Genomic DNA, 15,348 nt, shown 5'->3' on the forward strand with positions numbered 1-15,348 from the left:
CAAACCATCTGAAAGAAAAAGTCAGATGATCATTTCACCAGATGCTGAAAACCCTGAAATCCAACACCTTTTCATGTTGAAAATCTTAGAAAAATAAGTGCTATAATATAAGCAATATACAGCAAGAGACATTAAATTAAGTGGAGTGCAACATAATCAACACCACTAAAATTAGGGAAAAGACAAAGCTGTCCACTTTCTCTATGTATTTAATATAGTACTTGAAGTTCTAGCTTCAAGTTATAAAACATTTAATGAAGATCAAGGAGATACAAATTGGAAAGAGAGAAGTCAAAAATATCATGACTATTTGCAGATGATATAATAGTAAACGAAGTGACACTAAAATTCTACCAGAGAACTCCTATATCTAATGAATACCTTCAGCAAAGTGGTTGGATACAAAATCAACTCAAAAGAAAAATTGGTAGCCCTCCTTCACACAAGTGATATATGGCCTGAGAAAGAAGTTAGAGAAATAACACATTTTATAATAGCCACAAATAATATAGAATGTCTTGGTCTAACTCTATCCAAGCAAGTTAAAAACCCTATATGGCAAGAATTTAAGTGTCTGAAGAAAGGACTTGAGAAAAACATCAGAAAATGGAAAGATCTTCCCTGCCTATGAATCAGAAGGATTAACATAGAAAAAAATGATTATTTTATCAAAAATAATCTACAGGTTGTCATTCCTATAAAAATCCCATCAAAATTACAGTCCTTCAAAGAGTTAGTCTTAACTCCATATGGAAAAAACAAAAAACCCAGGAGAGATAAAACAGTTCTTTTCAATAAAAGAGCTTCTGAAGGTATCACCATCCCTTGTTTCAAGCTATACTACAGAGCAGTAGTAATAAAAACTGTATGGTATTGGCATAAAAATAGCTAGTTCAAATCTGCATTCTAGCTCCAATGCCAATAAATCAGAAAGAAAAGAAAAAAAGAGAAATGGAGAGTGTGAAATAACGTTTTAGCTATCTAGTGTCTCACTATATGAGGATTTGAACTACTGTTTTTCTTTACAATTTTTTTTCTATTTTGTCACCTTTTCCCTCCTAAGAAAACAAAGAAAAACATCAAAAGCATAAAACAATGGCAAATGACAGGAGCAAATCAAGGACTCTATTCACATAGCCTTCTGTACATTTGCTACAAAATTTTATTCAAATATATATCCCAATAAAATATTTATTTTAAAAATTCATTGTATAAAATTTAAAGCCAACATACTCATTCTCTAAACTTAAATTTAAATCATTTATTTAAATTACTTTTTGAGATTATTTTAGAGTCACATGATTTTCTCCTTCCTTTCCTCTATCCATACCCTACCTCAAACCCCTCCTGGCTCTATTTCAAATTCATAACCACTTTTGTGATTAATTGTTTTTAAATATTTATGTATATGTATATACATGTGTGTTTCTAAAAGCATAAATACAAGATGCTTATTCTGTATAGTGGTACTTGTATATATATTTTCAATGCTAACCCTTTGATATTAGAGAACCAATTGTTGTTCTTTTCCCTGAATTAGATTGTTTCCTTTTTCCACAGCATTCCTTACTTACCTGTAGATCTTTATGCAGCACAAAAGGCTTTTGGGCTTTCCCTCCACACATATTAGCTTGCCTATTATTGGTCTTTGTTCAATATTGATGGTGAGAATTTGCGGTTGTACCTTCTGGTATTCTTGGGAAGCACAATCATAGAGTAAACTCTCTTATCCTTTAGCTCTTAAAATGCCCTAACTTTCATCCTCACTTCTTGCTTTGCCCAACACCAGCCACCTTTTCTACAATGATCCCTGTAGTTGTATGCACTAGGTCTTAGCTCCACAACCCTAAGCATATACTTCTGTTGGGGTCTAGTAATTGCTCCACAAACTAAATGAACAGATCTCAGTCAGACATGGATGATTTATAGAACACACACTAAGGTTGATCAATCAGACCCATAGCTCAGAATTCAGGGGCTGAGGCTAATGCTGAACATGTTTTTATGTCAGCTTACAAAGGTTAAAACCACAGAAACCACACTGAGCTCATATGTAGGTGCTGAAGGTACAGCCCAGTGGTAGTCCCTGATTCAAACCATTATGACATCACAGTTCATACCAACCTTTAATTTTGTGAGTCCTACATAAAGCTTTTTGGAATTTCTTAAGATTAACAAACTTAATGCAGAAGATAAGGGTATGTGGTCAGCATGACCCTGCTCTGAGTCAAGTTACTTTTCTGTCAGTGACCGACAAGGCATATTATAGAAACAGTATAAAATGGCTGGTGGGCATGGAAAAACTATGACTATAGCTATGCTGCAGGGGAGACCTCAATATATATATATATATATATATATATATATATATATATATATATATATATATATATTGTGTGTGTGTGTGTGTACTCTTTCATTTTCATTTCTTTAGGTTTGATCTTTTTGGATTGTAGCCTTATTCTGATTAAAGCAGATAAAACTATTTTAAAAATCTCATTGTCCCTCCTTCAAATTCATTGACTGAAGTAGCTCTTCATCTAGGCAATGGCTGTTTTTTTTTTTTTTTTCGGAGCTGGGGACTGAACCCAGGGCCTTGTGCTTGCTAGGCAAGAGCTCTACCACTGAGCTAAATCCCCAACCCAGCAATGGCTATTTTAAGTGTACAAAATTCAAATTATCATAAAGGCATTAATATTTTTACTTTTAAATGTTATTGGCTGTTCATTTCAAGATGTTATAATCTTTGTCAGACACAGTTCATTCTATTTCATATTTGACCTGTGACTCATATGATGAAATTGAAATGTACTGGATTAAAGAAGATCCAATGACCTTCATAATTAATGGCTAATGGATTTCAATGGCATAGACATTTAAATAAATATGTTACTTGTGAAAATAATGCCTACTTTGATTTTACAAGTTATTCAAATGTGTTTTTAGGGTATACTTAGAAAAATCGATCTATTCAAGAGATTTTTTAGACTGGTTTCAGATGAAAAGAAGTATGAACTTCAATTGTACTGTAAAATCTCTGATAAAAGTGGAACTTAAATATGATATTATAATATACTGCTCAGTGGCAATTTAAACTTTTGCAAGAGTGTGAAATAATGGGATATCCAAAAAGAATAGGCCATGTTCAGTATAAATGAAAAGAAGTGAGGAGATAAATGAAACTCTCCTGTTAAAGCAATGTGAAACTATCATTACAATTTTTCATATTTCAAAAGAAACTCAACTGGCATATTAACAAAATTCGATGATTCACATAATTTTAAAATAAGCCAAGAATGGTTCATGTAATTTGAGATTAAATTTTATACAGATCTTAAGTATTAATATTTTATTTCTCTTGTATTCATTTCTATCATCTATATTATCAAATGTGTTTACTTCTAACAAAGCAAGAGATTTGAGACTGTTGAGATTCACTCCATAAAAAATATTAAAGTTAAACTGTGAATGTGAAAGAATAATTCCAAAATGATTGCTTTTCTTGCCTTCTCAATCCATAGAAAGTTAATTTTCTTTTTTACTTAGAGATTAGGACAAAAGGACAAATGTAACTTTGCAACAACTACATTTTTGGTGATTGTCTTTCTATGCATAAAATATGTCATTATAAATTCTACATAATATACTTTTACTTTTATATGATTTTAAAAGTGTTAATGTGTAAATTATGTTTTATTATATTAAGCAGATTATCTCAGAGACCTATATCAATTTAAGTTGCATGCGAAACACATACATAGGTCACAATATTATTAATTGTGGATATTAATTCATAATATATTTTGCTTCAATTTAATGATTTTTGATTTAATCAATTTTTATTGTTAAAATATGGAGATAAGAAATATATTACTATGAAGAATTTCCATAATAGAAATGTTTTAATATGATAAAATTACAGAAAGTATTTTGCAAAAAGTAGCATCAGGAGTTTTGGTAAGTGACTTAGATATGTTAGGAATAATTTTACAGAGTTGTCAAGAGCATAAAGTGTGCAAAACTAAGAATGAATAGGTTAGAAAAAGGGATTATGCCTTTTGTTAATTGTAAAATTGCTTTTGAAAATTGAATAGAAAAGAAAGTAACATAAAACAACTGCTTAGTTTTAACAATTCTGCATATACTACTAGTGTATATGAGAAACTGAACACGAAATTCTAGGTGGTCTTGTTATACTTATCTAAAGGGAAGTTTGAACAGTATTAACGATTTATATATAATTACATAATCTCACATCCTCAAAAATATTTTCCTCAAAATAGTAATTTCAAATGTTACAGAGGCAACTCAATCATACATGTATTTAAATATAAACCAAGTACATTTGTTGATGCCATATTATTAATAATTCACACAAATACATCTTCCCTGTGACTTTCTCCCTGTGACTATTGGATGATTAGGTCTATCTTGTACAAATCTAAGGTTTGTAATCACAGATGCTTTGCCTGCCTAATTTCCTTGGCTGTATCTAGATAGAATCTCACTGTTCCCCTCCTGTTCCTTTGGATGTATTCTGTCTCTCTCAGCTTCTCCAAGTTTCCTAACCATGCCCTTTTGCTAACTTCCTGCTCTTGTGAGTCCTCCACCCACTAATACTCATGTGAACGTCCAAACCTAGCATCTTTATACGAGAGAAAACCTGGGGTGTTTGTCTCTCTGGGTCTGAGTCACCTCACTCAAAATGATTATTTCCAATTTTCACAACTTACCTGATAATTTAATCGTTTTAATTTTCTTTGAAGCAGAATAAATTAAAATGTGTAAATGTACCACATTTTAATATCTATTCGCAGTTTCAAAGACAAATAAACTGATTCTTGTTTTTTAATAAACGGATACTATTTCCTAGTTTTTGTGAATAAGGCGGCAATGAGCGTAGTCATGCAACTTCCCTGTAATGGGATATGAATTCACTGGATATATGCCCAGGAGTGGTACAGCTGAATTATATGGTAGCATTATTTCTAGGTTTTTGAGCACTCTCCTGATTTATTTTCTAAGTTAACCGTATCAATTAAAACTTCTGAACACATTGCAAAAGAAGACTCTACTTTCCACAGCTAGTCATCATCCATTGCTGTTTGCATGCCCGATGATGCGCATTCTGACTCGTTTCAAACCATAGCTGCTCAGTCTGCATGTTACCTGTGCATAGGCTTTCAGGACTGACTACTGGGGAAGGCAACCTATCCACTCGCAGATGCCCTCAGTTGACTGTAGGTCTTTGTTGGATCGCGGTCTCATAGGGTTTTCTCTGTCCGGTTTGGCATACTCACTGGTATCATCCCTAGGTTACTAATCCCTAGGGTACTCATAGCACAGCCCAAAGAAGTGGGAAAAGGGGGTGATCCTATGTGTGGGGGAGGGAGGTAACGACAGATGAAGGTGGGAGCAGGGTAAAGGGGAAGAGCAGGAAACAAGGGGTTTGATAGGGGCAATGGGAAATGGGGGCTTTTTATGGAAAGACGGTAAATACACAGGAGAGAGAAGGACGAAGAAATGAAAATAAGGATGTCTGAAAAGGCCACAGTGACTCATACATTATCTAGTTACAAAAATAAAACCACTGTGCTCATCTGGGCTGGCAAAGATCCCGCTAAAAGCCAAAGACTTTGCCCTCTCGGGTTCTGGGCTGGTGCTGTCCAAGAGATTTGCAAACCATGCAGTATAGTGCTGTTGCTCTTGGTTAAGATCCAGAGGTGGACTAAGTTCCGATACTGAGAACATAGTAGACTTCAGAAGCAGGGACCAGGGATCCCTAATATGGAACTGGCCATAAAGATCTCTCCCTAAGGAAGAGTTTTCACAGTACCAGAAGGTACCTTTCAAGGGTCCTAAGGAAGAAGGCAATCAACGGTCCTATCAAGCAATAAGCCTATGAAATAAATCAATGACCAGGATGGCCTGATGACTTTCCAGATACAGTAGTGGCACACAGACGTTGTTGGTAGCCAATAGCTCTCTAACTGAACTGAAAACCTATTCGGTGTCAGTGAAATCTAATTATTAGAGGAGAGCCTACAACCATAATTTACTAAACCAGTATAATTCCCAAGGATCTATTAACACTGGTCCTTATACCACACATAAACATAGTCATCACTTTGGCATGCTCCACCTCAGAAAGCCACAACAAATCAAAATGAAAAGCTGTGCACATAGTTATTATTATTATTATTATTATTATTATTATTATTATTATTACTATTATTATTAATTTATTTTTATACTCCAGATTTTATTCTCTTCCTGGTCTACTCCCCACTCCTGACTGTTCCCCAGCCCATGCCTCCACCCCGACACCCTCCCCCACTCTACAAAAGGATGTCCCAACTCCACTCACCCCACCAGAACTCTAAACTTCCTGGGGCCTCCAGTTCCCTGAGGATTAGGTACATCTTTTCTGACTGAACCCAGACCTGGGAGTCCTTTACTGTATTATGTATCGGAGGCCTCATCTCAGCGGGTGTATGCTGCCTGGGTGGTGATCCTGTTTCTGAAAGATCTCAGGGGTCCAGGTTAATTGAGATTGCTGAGACTACAGGGTTGCCCTCCTTCTCATCTTCCTTCAGCTTTTCCCTAATTCAAACACAGTGGGCAGCAGCTTCTGTTCATTGGTTGGGCGCACATATCTGCATCTGACTCTTTCAGCTGCTTGTTGGGTCTTTTGGAGGGAGGTCATGGTAGGTCTTTATTTGTGAGCACCCCATAGCCTCAGTAAAGTTGTCAGGTCTTGGGGCTTAAGCTGGATCCCACTTTGGACCTGTGGCTGCACCTTCTTTTCCTCAGGCTCTTCTCCATTTCCATCCCTGCATTTCTTTTAGACAAGGAGTTATAGGTCAGAGCTTAGTGGGATAGACAGCCCATCCCTCACTTGATGCCCTGTCTTTCTGCTGGCGGTGGCTTCAATAAGTTCTCTCTCCCCACTGTAGGACATTTCATCCAGGATCCCCCTCTTTAAGTCCTGAGGGTCTCTCACAATTCTTAACAATAAAAGAATGGCTGGAGGGAAATCACCATCCCTGGCCTCAAGCTCTACTACAGAGTAATAATGATAAAAACTGCATGGTATTGATACAGAGATGGGCAGGTTGATCAATAGATCTCTCCTGAGAGACACAGCCAGAATACAGCAAATATATAGGCGAATGCCAGCAGCAAACCACTGAACTGAGAATGGGACCCCTGTTGAAGGAATCAGAGAAAGGACTGGAGGAGCTTGAAGGGGCTCACGACCCCATATGAACAACAATACCAACCAACCAGAACTTCCAGGGACTAAGCCACTACCCAAAGAACATACATGGACTGACCCTGGGCTCCAACTTCATAGGTAGCAATGAATATGCTAGTAAGAGCACCAGTGGAAGGGGAAGCCCTTGGTCCTGCCAAGACTGAACCCCCAGTGAACATGATTGTTGGGGGGGTGGTAATGGAGGGAGGATGGGGAGGGGAAGCCCATATAGAATGGGAGGGGGATGGGTTAGGGGGATGTTGGCCCAGAAACCAGGAAGGGGAATAACAAAATACTCAAGTTAATAAAGATAAAAAAAAGAGAGAGAAAAAAATAAGAATTGAAAACCCAGAAATAAAACCACACACTTCCCACACTTGATCTTTGACAAAGAAGCCAAAAATACACAATGGAAAGAAGAAAGCATCTTCAATAAATGGCACTGGTCTAACTGGCTGTCTGTATGTAGAAAAATGAAAATAGACCCATATTTGTCACCATGCACAAAGCTCAAGTCCAAGTAGGTCAAGCACCTCAGCATAAAACCAGATACACTGACTCTAATAGAAAAGAAAGTGGGAAAGAGCCTTGAACTCCTTGGCACATAGCTTCAAAATAGTAAAATCCTCTGGATGAGCTATTTTCCTAAATCAGTACAGAATAATCTTCCATTAGTTTTCTAACTAGTTTTATTATGAAGTTTATATTTTTAAGATATAATAGTAACGTTGGCTGGATTCCTACTTCTCTTTGCTTGGAATACTATTTCTTTCCTTCTTATCAAATGTTGTGTCTGCCTTTAATGGCGAATTGTGCTCCTTAGATGCTGCAAAATGACAGATCTTGGTTTGTTTTGTTATTTGATCCAATATGCTAGTGTCTATTTTTACAGAGAGAATTAAGGTCATGAATATTTATAATTATTCTGAGATAAAATTTTATTCCAACCGTATTGTTGATTGCATGTTGTTCTTTTGCTAAAGATCATTTTTCGATTAAATGTTCTAGTGTTGTTTGTTTTTCTCCTGGGGCCGCTTTGGTGTGTGTATTTTTCTCTCTAGTCTGGAGTAGATCCTTCCAATTTCCAGCTTTGTGTTTGTGAAGGCTACTCTTGGTTTTTCACTGGACATATGTAGGAAGAAGGAGAATTGGTCTGAGGATGACTCATGGGCATGTCTGAGGAGAATTGCTTGAGTACAATTGATGTTGGAAGATCCAGCACACCGGGAGTGGTTCCACCCCTGGGCTCCTGGTCCTGGTTCGTCTGAGAAAGGAGACAGAACATGAGGCGAGAAAGCAAAGCAATAAGAAGTTTCCCTCACTCACCTCTGCTTCAATTTCTGAATTCAACTTTCTGCCTCGGTTGCTTACATAGTCTTTCATGAATGGTGGACACCGGTCTGCCAGCCGAAGAAACCCCTCCTCCACAAATTTGTTTTGGTCACAGTGTTTTATTACAGCAGTAGGAAAGTAACTAGAACAAAAGTCTTGACTTTCTATACTCTGTTTTTTATCTTGGAAAGTCTGGTTTTATAACTCTGATTATTTTTTCGAGTGCCTGTAATACACCATTCCATACTCTCCTGGCTTTAAAAATTCGAATGGATTCTCGGCTGTTATTCAGATTGCTCAGCATTGTGCCTGGCATCTTGCATGGATCCAGAGATTGCCATGAGCGGGGAGGTGAGGGAATGAAGGTGCACAGTGACATGCGAACTCAGATTCTTTCGGATAAGACGGACTGTGTTTGCTCTCTGACACAGAAGCTTCAGCAGTTCCGAAAATCAGAACGTTTACTGTATTTGGGTTGAAAAACAATACAGGTTTAAATGATCTCCGAAGGAGCAGTCTCGTTGTGAATTGCTGTTTGTACTTTCTACCCTCACAAAAGGGGCGCCTGTACTCAGGTGAGGTCAGGTGAAATCTTAATTAGTCAGAAAAGACTAGAACCTTGATTGGGCAATGGAAGAGAAAGAAGGCAGAGCTGAAAGTTTTAGAAAGGGACTAGATAGATAGATAGATAGATAGATAGATAGATAGATAGATAGATAGATAGAAACAGAGAGACGGAAATGGAGACAAGGAAGCAAGAGGGAACCTGTAGGAGGGGATAATGAGCCAGAACCACGTGGTTCTAGGAGCCATCCATAACTGGGGACTTCATAGATAGACAATTGAGTAACGTAGGCCACATTTGCCCCATCTAGGTGTGTAGACTGTATCTATATCAATTGAGTTTTGAGCTCTTTGTGTGGGCATTTTGAAAATTTACTATTATAAATCTGACCGGTAAATTGCAGGCCTCTGGAGTTTTAATTTTACTGGGCTAGGGGATTCGAGCCAGCAGGGCAGATGGCCTGTGAAGATCTGAGCTGTAGGGAAGCATCTAACCATGGGAACCTGGGAAGACTGGAGCCTGCAGCTCTCAAAGAGGGGCGGGGAGGGGTGGGCGAAACCATCATTGCTGGCTTTAGTATCGCTTGTTTTTTATAATTACAGGCTACACAGTCTCCAGAGGGGAACATACAGAAACCATCTCAGAGTTGGGGAGGACGGTTTACAAAGAAATCTTCCTGCACACACTGTTATCAACACTCACATTCAGCCTTAAGAAAGAGTCGGGCCACGGCACTGAACCTCAATGCGTGATATGTTTCTGCATGGAGCCTAGAAAAATGGTTGTTCCTGAAGGGGTAGGGAGTGGGTCTGGCGTATTTTAGTTCTTTTACTATGCGGGTCATATAGAACAAACACCAGGGTGATTCATACTGGGACCTAGTTGTGGAGTGGGATGTATTTAGTGTCCTATCAAGTTAAAACTAGGTGAAGGAGGATAGAATGACAGCGGTAGGTGGAGAGGCACAGTGTTTTGGGTCTTATCAAATTCTCCATGAGAGAACGGAGCAGGAAGGAATTTGATGAGGTGTAAGAGGCAGGGCTGGGGAAATTAATTTTTCGAGATTATAATATAATTAAATCATTTCTCCCTTTCTTTTCCTCCCTCCAAATCTTTTCATAGTCATTTCCCTGCACTCCTGTACCTTCATGGCTTCTATTAAAACAGTTTTATTATTCTGTTTTCAGAATTTGTAAAGTTCAGCATTGTATATATTGGAATAATTCAGTTTTATATATTTGCAAGTGTTTCCCATTCACTTAACAATTTTCACAACTCGAACACTAAAAACAATTAACTCTGCACAATGTCCCAAATGAATCTAATTTCTGGAGAATATGGCTAATTTTAAGGATTTGTTTTTACTTCAAATTTGCAGATGGCTTTGTATTAATGCTATTTAGTCTTTCACAAGATGACAGCAAATGATGCTCATGATTTGGTTTTTAAAAATGTTTCTGTGTTCATATAAAACTGTGCTTTTAAAAATAGAAACAAAATTCAACTCACATAACAAATGTTAACATATCTTGACATGTATAATAAAAATACACATTACTAAAATAGCTATTATACCTTCAAGATTGATACTATAGAAATTTAACATATTTTCTCAGTTCCAATCTTAAAAATACTCATGACACATGTTGTAATATCTAGAGAGTACCACATAGTAATAATTACTTAAAGTCAGAGAATGTAAGACAATTTCATTGATTTCTATGACAGGCTTCAGGGGGAACATTTGTATGTGGTTCTGATCATTTGTAATTCATATAGCCTTAACTTTCATGGACAGCAGGGGATGGTAATGATTACCATTTTCTTTTTATTTTTCAGTTTTATAATAGTGATGCTACACATTTTTTCTTTTACATTTTATTTATGTTCATGTCTTTAAATTCTCTGCTATTGATGTTTACTCCAGTGTAGTTTAATTGACATCTAAATGTACAGCAATATATAGAAATAATTGTTTAGCAATAATTTCATTCTATAATTAAAGTGAATATTTTAACATTAAGATAGTTTTCTTTTAATACTTTACTTTAACATTTTTATACAATACAGTTTGATCATGTTTCCTTACTCTGAAACATTTCAATATATTATTATAAATATTTCAACTTTATCAAAAATAAAATATTTTGCTATGAATAGTGTAGATATACTACCTAAATTTCTCTATTAATAAATTTTTATACTTATGGGAATCAACATATGCATCATATACTTTATTCATTTATTAATAAATTCTATTTTTAGATTGAAATAAAATATGCCATTAGATTATACTTTTAAAATACTTTATCATAAATATTTCTATCTAAGTTAAAGATTTTTAATTGCTCTTACTTTCATGTGAATTGGTCATACCTGAAAGGTGCATAGAAGACTGAAAAATAATATTACCCCTGCCACACGTCCAATTTTAGTTTGTACTCAATTTGTGGTCAAAACTCACATTTAAAGCACTGAAGTAAAAATCAAATAAAAATATTTTTTGCCGCATTTGCAGATTTTTAATAATGTTCAATAAAACAAAGAAAGAAAACGTGGGGTTCACCAGAAGCAAACAAACCAAACGATTGGGTGAACAGAGTTCAGAGTGAGTATCTTAATATGGTTCCAGGTTAACTCATAAAACCTACTATACTGTCATTTTTGCAGCAAATACCTTCTCATGTGAAATGTTTTGAAAGGCATATAAATAGGTGATAACATGAAAATAATTATTCACAATAAATTACTGTAAGATAATTTTTAAGGAAAATTGTATTCTTTCTTGCCTAGTGTTGAAACTTGGATCTTCTTCCTATTGTCCTATCAGTTCAAAGAGTGGCATTTGTTTTTAATGGAGGGCTGAATATCACTGATCTTTGAATCATTTATCATTCTTCACAGGTAGAAGGCATATTTATTTCTCTGTGGATCATAATCTGGTTGAATGCAACCGTCCATGTAACTAAACTGAAGACATCTGATTGGATTCTTTTTTTTTTTTGCTTGATTTTAAAAAAAATTATTGGATATTTTATGTATTTACATTTCAAATGTTAAACCCTTTCGCCCCCTCTCCCATCCCCCCTCCCCCTTACCCTGCTTCTATGAAGAGTCAAACTTTCTGAAGCAGAGAGTGTGGCTGCATTTTGTTGTTACTAGCTGTGCAGATTTAAATGAGAATTAAAGTTTGAGTGTGTAGTCCCTAGTTGGTAGAGTAGGGGGAGGATTAGGGAATCTTGGCGTCGTTAGAGGAATTCTGGGGTTAGGCTTTGGAGTTTCATCAGACTTTAAGCAGTATAAGGGAGATCCATGTTTCCTGATTGTTGTTCAAGATGTGGGCTCTCTAGGCGGCTGCTTCAGCTGCCTGCCACAGCTGCCTGTCACTTGCTACTTCTACTCTACCCTCATGAAATCTCACCCTTGGAAACCTGTAAACGTCAAATAAATACATCCTTCTATAACTTTTATAAGCCCTGGTATCTTATCAAAGCAATTGCAAAATAACCAGGACAGTATCTCTAAATGGCAAATGTAACTCAGTTGTCTCTGATGGGTGCCCAGTACATACATCCTATATGGTTGGTCAAACTTTTCAATCAATTCATGCCAGTCTACTGACAGCTCTTGATCTTCACTGTGGCCATTATAAATGACTTAGTGTTTATAGACAGCTTTTGTTTTAGATGTTCTGATTTTCTGTGTAGGACAAAGGCAACATAGAGAAAGGTTTCATGATATAAAAGAATGTTGTCCTTGGAAATGTTGTCACTCCTACAGTTATCACACATGGTATTTGCCTACAAGAGCTCTGCACTAAATCTGTGCCACATCTCCATTTGAACTGAGACCATGTCAGCCAGCACCTGCCTTGTTAGCTACATATTGACCAGCTAATGGACTTATATACACATCACTGCATGGGAGACGTTTTGCCTTTCTCAAGTTTTTCTAGGCAAAAGCCTGTGAACTAATGATGCCAGCAGTATAGTCTATTTTCTATTACCTTCATGTATCGGATGCACAGTAGGGCCTTAATAAATATATGTTAATGATAAATAAGTTCTTTTGCATAGCATAGGTAATGTATAAGGACACCATTGGATGAATTATAAATTATATGACTCAACAATGATTATTAGTAAAACATTATTTCAAAATTTAGTATACAAATATTCTGGGAACAGGCATTTCAATTGTAACTTATGTACATTATTCTATAGATTTCATATGTTCAGTATTTCTATTCTACTCCGTCCTGTACATTAACAGAATTAAAACACTTAGTCTATTTTAGATAAAACAGTAGTTTTTAAGAGCTTTTCCAAACTTTAGTAGTACTTTTGTTATTTTAAATTAGTAGAAATAATTGTGTATGAATATTTTTAAATCAGTGACTTTCCAGTTAATTTCACATTTTCAAAGGAATGGAAATAAACAAAACACTAGCAAGATTGTTTTAATGCCCAACTTCCACAAGAAAGATGTAATTATATCCTTCGGTGTATATCTATTTTGACACCAAAATGATGCACCCACACAGCTACTGACTCAGACCAATCGGTATGAAGAAGTCCTTGTCAGGTGTTTTTTTTTTACTTATGTTGTAACAAAAGAACTATTATTTTTCCTTCATATCAAGATTATATATACCACTATGGAACAAAAACAACACAAGCCCAGCACATAAACAGGTGTTGGTGTTTAATTAACATCTTTTCAAAGTGATTACATGTTTTGTTATTTCTATACATGGTAGTTTGAAACCTCCATTATATCCTGTGTTGTTTGTTTCAACATTGGCATGTGGTTACTATTTGGTCAAGAAAGGAAAAAAAGTCTCACACTTGACATTTAACCACTTCATTTTGTGAGGCAGCTGCAATTTGACAAACTTACTGTTCAAGAAAGATTAAAATACTATTCCATTTTTTATTTTGTGGAAAGAGTGATTTTTCAGCTATTAGTGGGTATTAGTTCTCAAGCATTTCACAGGTTCACAGTGAAATCAAGGTTCACCGTGTCTCCTGGATAGAATTAGCATCCATCAAAAGCATCAACTTCTTATTATCAAAGAACATAACCTGAGTCAGAGCACAAAGTGTTCTTTGAATGGTATTAGTGTTTCCCAAAATACAAGCAAAATGAATGCAGACTTGGGGAATCAGAGAATTATATGCAGCCTTACAGGAGAGTTTATAGCATTTGGCACTGCTGAATTCATAAAGGAATATGTAGACATTACTAGGATTTCTGGTCTTGATATCATTACATTTTCCCCCAATTCACAGTGTGATATTCAAGAAAACGTTTATGTGTAAATTTCCCAAGTTAACCGTGGGTGTGGCTCCATGTCTTCTGAATAATTTAACATGAAGACTCATGATTTTCAAAATGCATTTAAGTATTTTTATATTGTCATACAAAATAATAAAGTTATTACAAAGAATTCTAAGCTTCAGGTCACCATGAAAATTCTCAAAATATGGTTAGGGTTAAAATATACTACCATTGTTTCCTTGTTTATATGTTTTAAATATATTTGAAGAAAAAAACTTATAGAAGAGATTATCTATCATTGCCTACTTTCTCAATAGACATTAACTTGGGGAAAAAGCAGAAATAAGGGACAGTCATATAAGAAACATAAAGGTGAAGAGGATTAGAAGCTGGATTGTGCAGTCATGCTGATTTTCATTTTCTGCTCTTTAGCTATTTTATGGAATTAGAAAACTAATGAAGGTTTTTTTTAATAGGAAGTATATAAGTAACAGGTCAGAACTGCATACACTGATTGAGATAGATGATTATCACCATTACTAGGTGACAAATCATCCTTGCTTTCAATGTCATGACCGTGGTAACTTAAGAGTAAATTATAGCTCCCTGCTCCCAAACCCCGTGGGAGAGAGACCTCACCGCCTGATCAGGTGGGCACTCCTGAGGCTGCAGAGCGGAGGAGACCACCAACACTGCCCACCCCTGCCCACATCCCTGGCCCAAGAGGAAACTGTATAAGGCCTCTGGGTTCCCGTAGGGGAGGGCCCGGGAGCAGCAGGACCCCTGCGCCTGAGACACTGCCGGAACCTGAAGGAAACAGACCGGATAAACAGTTCTCTGCACCCAAATCCCGTGGGAGGGAGAGCTGAACCTTCAGAGAGGCGGACACGCCTGGGAAACCAGAAGAGACTGC

This window comes from Rattus norvegicus, chromosome 9 (genome assembly GCF_021556685.1).
Source record: "Rattus norvegicus strain SHRSP/BbbUtx chromosome 9, alternate assembly SHRSP_T2T, whole genome shotgun sequence".
Classification (NCBI taxonomy): Eukaryota; Metazoa; Chordata; class Mammalia; order Rodentia; family Muridae; genus Rattus; species Rattus norvegicus.